Here is a 6,404-nt window from a genome sequence, read left to right as displayed (position 1 = left end):
CAGGGGACGCTTCCTGGAAGTTTCTTTATTTCCTAAATTTTTAAATATTCCAAAACTAATAAAAAAATATTTTTGCGGATTTTTCGGAGTCTGTTTACTTACCGTATCACGTACCTCCTTATTTTCATGATTCTGGAGTGTTCCGGAAGGACTCTTTTATGTGTTCTTCCGGTGTCAAAGTTTGGATAATATTACTTTCAACGTTAATGGGCGTACCTGAGATATAATGCTTTATTCGTTGCCCATTGACAACCTTCAGGTTAGTACCTTCAAAATTATTTATTTTGATGGCTCCAGACCGATAAACCTTCTCGATGATATATGGGCCTTCCCATTTTGAGAGGAGTTTTCCTGCAAAGAATCTAAAACGAGAGTTGTACAAAAGAACATATTCTCTGACTTTAAACTCACGCTTTTGGATTCTTTTGTGATGCCATCTTTTAACTTTTTCTTTGAATAATTTTGCATTTTCACAAGCTTGGGTTCTCCACTCATCTAGAGAGCTAATATCAAATAACCTCTTTTCACCAGCAAGTTTGAAATCATAGTTGAGTTCTTTGACTGCCCAAAATGCTTTATGTTCTAACTCAAGAGGCAAATGACAAGCTTTTCCATAAACCATTTTATAAGAAGACATACCCATAGGATTTTTATGTGCTGTTCTATAAGCCCCAAGTGCATCATCTAATTTCTTAGACCAATTCTTTCTGGACCTATTGACAGTCTTTTGCAAAATTAATTTTATTTCTCTATTGCTAAGTTCAACTTGACCACTAGATTGAGGATGATAGAGTGATGCAATTCTATGATTAACATCATACTTGGGAAGCATCTTACGAAAAGCAACATGAATAAAGTGTGAACCACCATCAGTTATTAAATATCTAGGGGCTCCAAACCTTGGGAAAATAACTTCCTTAAGCATTTTAATAGAGGTGTTGTGATCAATAATACTAGTTGGAATAGCTTCTACCCATTTAGTAACATAATCAACAGTAACCAAATATGTGTATACCCATTAGAGGAAGGAAAATGTCCCATGTAATCAAATCCCCAAACATCAAATGGTTCAACAACAAGTGAATAATTCATAGGCATTTCTTGACGCTTACCGATATTACCTATTCTTTGGCATTCATCACAAGATAAGACGAACTTACAAGCATCCCTGAAGAGAGTAGGCCAATAAAATCCAGATTGCAATACCATGTGAGCAGTTCTATCTCCAGCATGATGTCCCCCATAAGCTTCGGAGTGACATTTCCGTAGGATTTGTCCCTGTTCATGCTCAGGTACACAACGTCTAATAATATCATCTACTCCTTTATAAAGATGTGGGTCATCCCAAAAGTAATGTCTTAAATCATAGAAGAATTTTTTCTTTTGTTGGTATGTAAAACTAGGTGGTAAATATTTAGCAACAATGTAATTAGCATAATCAGCATAGCAAGGAGTATTATGAGCAACATTTATTGCCGCTAACTGCTCATCAGGAAAACTATCATCAATAGGTAGTGGGTCATCAGACAAATTTTCAAGCCTAGACAAACTATCAGCAACTGGGTTCTCAGCTCCTTTTCTATCAATGATATGTAAATCAAACTCTTGTAACAAGAGAACCCATCGAATAAGTCTAGGTTTAGCATCTTTCTTTTCCATAAGATATTTAATAGCAGCATGGTCTGTGTGAACAGTTACTTTTGAATCAACAATATAGGGTCTAAACTTATCACAAGCAAACACCATTGCTAAGAATTCTTTTTCAGTAGTAGCATAGTTCCTTTGAGCACTGTCTAGAGTTTTACTAGCATAATGAATAACATTCAGTTTCTTATCAACTCTTTGTCCTAGAACAGCACCAACAGCATAATCACTAGCATCACACATAATTTCAAAAGGCAAGTTCCAATCAGGTGGTTGAACAATAGGTGCAAAAATTAAGGCTTTCTTGAGTATTTCAAAGGCTTCTAAACAATCATCATAAAAAACAAAGGGAATATCCTTTTGCAAGAGACTAGTGAGAGGCCTAGAAATTTTTAGAAAAGTCTTCGATAAATCTCTTATAGAAACCAGCATGACCTAGGAAACTATGAATACCTTTTATATCTTTAGGACATGGCATTTTCTCAATTGCATCAACCTTAGCTTTGTCTACTTCAATACCTCTTTCAGAAATTTTATGACCCAAGACAATGCCTTCATTAACCATTAATTGACACTTCTCCAATTCAAGACAAGATTTGTTTGTTCACATTCTGCAAAACTCGATCAAGATTGCTTAAACAATTATCAAAAGACTTACCATAAACAGAAAATTCATCCATGAAAACCTCAACAATCTTTTCACAAAAGTTAGAGAATATAGCAGTCATACATCTTTGAAAGGTAGCAGGTGCATTACATAAACCAAAAGGCATACGTCTATAAGTATAGGTTCCAAAAGGACAAGTAAAAGTGGTCTTTTCTTGATCAGGTCGAGAAACAGGTATTTATGAAAAACCAAAATATCCATCAAGGAAGAAAAAATGTGTGTGCTTAGATAATCTTTCAAGCATTTGATCAATAAAAGGCAGAGGGTAATGATCTTTTCTAGTTGCTTTATTTAATTTTCTAAAATCAATTACCATCCTATAGCCTGTAACAATTCTTCGTGGAATAAGTTCATTCTTATCATTATGAACAACAGTTATACCTCCTTTCTTAGGAACACAATGAACAGGACTTATCCATCTACTATCAGCTATAGGATAGATTATACCTGCTTCCAGAAGATTTAAGATTTCCGTTCTTACCACTTCCTTCATCTTCGGATTTAACCGACGTTGGTGATCAACGGGTTTAGCGTCAGGTTCCATATTAATTTTGCGCTGACATAGAGTGGGACTAATGCCCTTTAAATCATCAAGAGTATATCCAATAGCAGCTCGGTGATTCCTTAAATCTTTCAATAATCTTTCTTCTTCATGTTCTGAAAGGTTAGCACTAATAATAACAGGGTATACCTTTTTTCATCAAGATAAGCATATTTCAAAGTGTCTGGCAATTGTTTTAATTTAAACACAGGAGCACCTTTAGGTGGAGTAGGACCTCCTAGAGTTTCAATAGACAAATTGTGTTTAAGCAGAGGACGTTGCTCAAAGAAATTTTTATCTATTTCATTTCTTTCATGCATATGTAAATCATTTTCATGGTCTAGCAAATATTGTTCTAAAGGATCAGTAGGTGGAATAGCAATAGAAGCAAGACCAATTAATTCATCCTTACTAGGCAATTCTTTTTCATGAAGCTTTCTGCTAAACTTGGAAAAATTAAACTCATGAGACTCATCACCAAAACTAAGACTGATAGTTTGTTTCTCACAATCTATCTTAGCATTAACGGTGTTCAAGAAAGGTCTACCAAAGATAATGGGACAAAAGTCATCTTGTGGGGAACCAAGAACAAGAAAATCAATAGGGTATTTTATTTTCCCACACAAGACTTCAACATATCTAACAATCCCAATTGGTGATATGGTGTCTCTATTAGAAAGTTTAATAGTAACATCTATGTCTTCTATTTCTGTGGGTGCTATGTCATTCATAATTTCTTGATATATATAATGTGTAAGGAATAGCACTTACACTAGCACCAATGTCACATAAACCATGATAACAGTGATCTCCTATTTTAACTGAGATGACATGCATGCCAACAACAGGTATATGTCATTCATAGAAGCAAATAACATACCCATCTATATCTTCTTCTAAGAGATCTTTAACCATAGCAATACTAGGTTCAACTTTAATTTGTTCATCAGGGTTAGGTGTTTTAATATAGCTTTTGTTAACCACAGTTGAAACTTTAGCATGTTCCTTTATCCTAACAGGGAAAGGTGGTTTCTCAATATAAGTAGAAGGAACAACTGGATCAACATTATAAAGTAAAGTTTCTTCTTTAACTAGTACTGGTTCTTTAGTTTCTTATTTAATAGGTGGGTGATATTTAAACCACTTCTCTTTAGGGAGTTCAACATGAGTAGCAAATGATTCACAAAAGGAGGCTACTATCTCAGAGTCAAGTCCATATTTAGTGCTAAACTTTTGAAAAGCATCGGTATCCATAAAAGATTTAACACAATCATACTTAAGCTTAATACCTGACTCTTTACCTTCGTCGAGTTCCCAATCTTCAAAGTTGCATTTAATTCTTTTCAAAAGATCCCACCGGAATTCAATAGTCTTCTTCATAAAAGAACCAACACAAGAAGTATCAAGCATGGTTTGATCATTACGAGAAAGCCGAGCATAAAAATTCTGGATAATAATTTCTCTTGAGAGCTCATGATTGGGGCATGAATATAACATTGACTTAAGCCTCCCCCAAGCTAGAGCAATACTTTCTCCTTCACGAGGCTAAAAATTATATATATAATTCCGATCACGATGAATCAGATGCATTGGATAAAATTTCTGGTGGAACTCCAATTTCAAACGATTCCAATTCCAAGATCCAATATCATCGCATAGCCTATACCATGCCAATGCTTTCCCCTTCAAAGATAAAGGGAAAATGTAGCGACCCGAAGCTGATAAGATTCGTTGTCTTTGTGCTCACTGTGCTAGTCCCTGGATCAATAGCTAGCACACACAGTACAAGATGTAATATCAAGAATAAACCACATGTCATAATATTACATCGTAGGTCCAGAATTTAATATAATACATACCTGCATAGCTCAAGCTAGCATATAAACAAAATGCAGCAGAAAAGCAAATAAAATCTCCATGAAGTCCATCAACACCACATGCAAATGCCGAGTATAGACATCGTAACCCTACATCGTATCACTCACTCGTCGTATGAAATCTGCAACATGAAACGTTGCAGACACGAAGGGTCAATACTTTGAATGTATTAGCAAGTCACACAGGAAATGATATAACAGACCTACAACTATATGCAAGGTATATCAAGAAGATATTGTAGTGGTTGTTTTGCAGAAAGCTAGTTTTTCCCTGATAACTACATAATATAATAGTCAAATTTTAATTTTGTCTTACTACAGTTAAATGCACATGGTTGAATTAGGCAATCCAATTACAAGCTTTCCCAATTATTAAGTTTCCCACTCAATTTTTATTAAGGTATCATCTGTCAAGATCATCCAACAACTGTAATAGCATAGTGGCTCAAATTTTCCCATAACCGGGGCACCGCTAATCATGATTAGTTTTAAATACTCCCCAGAGTTTAGTACGCTTTACGCACTGGACCCAACCCGAAGATTGAGACGAAGTCTTTCAGAAGCAGTCCCCTAGTCCCAACAGGAGGCCCATCCCAACTATTATATCTACATCTGTTGGCACATCCGGGTAAGGGTTCCACAACTGATCAACTAAGCCAGAGCCCATTTAGCCAGTGGCCGTACATGGAAGCTACTAGTCACTAAGTCTGTGTGATCTTTTTGAGCCTGGGCGGTCGTCCACTTACATTCAGAGGGTATAAACCATGATGTTCTTGAAACCACCCTTCAATACTAATTCCGCCCAGAGGTGAATTAAGTCCTTAATGACTACTCAATTTGATTATATTTATAATCCTCACATAAGCTCAATGTATACACGAACCAACCCCGTCTACAAGCATAGCAAAACTATAACTACCATGATCTGCATTGACAGGAGATAGCTCAACAATATAGCAAAATAATATAGTATTCCTATACATGCATATATTCATAGTGTGATATAACTACATGCATAGAAAACAATAGGTAAAGGATGATCAACATGTAACTTACCTGGTACGTTGGATGAAGTTCGTCGCACTCACAATCCTGATAACTCTACTCGTCACGCTCCGAGAAATCTATCGCAAGTGAAAGAACCCAAATCAATAACCATGCCATACAGAAGAACTAAAACAACAACAAAGCAAATATGGCAAGGTTAAACAACATCAACAACAACATAACTAGGCTTATCGTATGATATAGGTACTCGATGGTGCCAAAAGGTGAAGGTAGGAGGGTCAACTCACAAGAGTTACTATAAAGAGAGATATTGCTATAAAAGCTTGTGTTCAAGATAATATGGAACAAGGTAAAAAGGATTTGGAGATCAACATAAAAGTTGTTTGACATATTGCATACGACATACGAGTTCATTTGGAGAAAGAATTAATTGAAAAGAAATACTACAACACAAGTTATAGCGAATGAAGTTTGAATTAAATTTAAATTCAAACAGGTCAAAAGTATTTGAATAAGATTATACTGAATTTGTTCAGCAAGTATTTGATACAAGTTCTCATATGCAAGAGAAATCAATTGGAAAGATATCACATTTGAGCGGATATAATCAAAAGGTCTGAATTTAAATTTGAATAAATTCAAATTTAAACAGTGAAAATGTGTGAAG

General features: G+C 35.3%; 1 long non-coding RNA gene across 1 annotated transcript; it reads right to left on the bottom strand.

Moving 5' to 3' along the window:
* Positions 1-4,644: 4,644 nt before the first annotated feature.
* On the bottom strand, positions 4,645-6,089 carry LOC120965812 (uncharacterized). The gene is made up of 2 exons (XR_005758820.3): positions 5,786-6,089; positions 4,645-4,851 (listed from the first exon to the last, which is right to left on the bottom strand). It is a non-coding gene; the product is annotated as an uncharacterized lncRNA (long non-coding RNA).
* Positions 6,090-6,404: the final 315 nt, after the last annotated feature.

This window comes from Aegilops tauschii, chromosome 6 (genome assembly GCF_002575655.3).
Source record: "Aegilops tauschii subsp. strangulata cultivar AL8/78 chromosome 6, Aet v6.0, whole genome shotgun sequence".
NCBI classification, from domain to species: Eukaryota; Viridiplantae; Streptophyta; class Magnoliopsida; order Poales; family Poaceae; genus Aegilops; species Aegilops tauschii.
The sequence above is the reverse complement of the archived record's forward strand: the minus strand, read 5'-3'. Positions and strand labels throughout refer to the sequence as shown.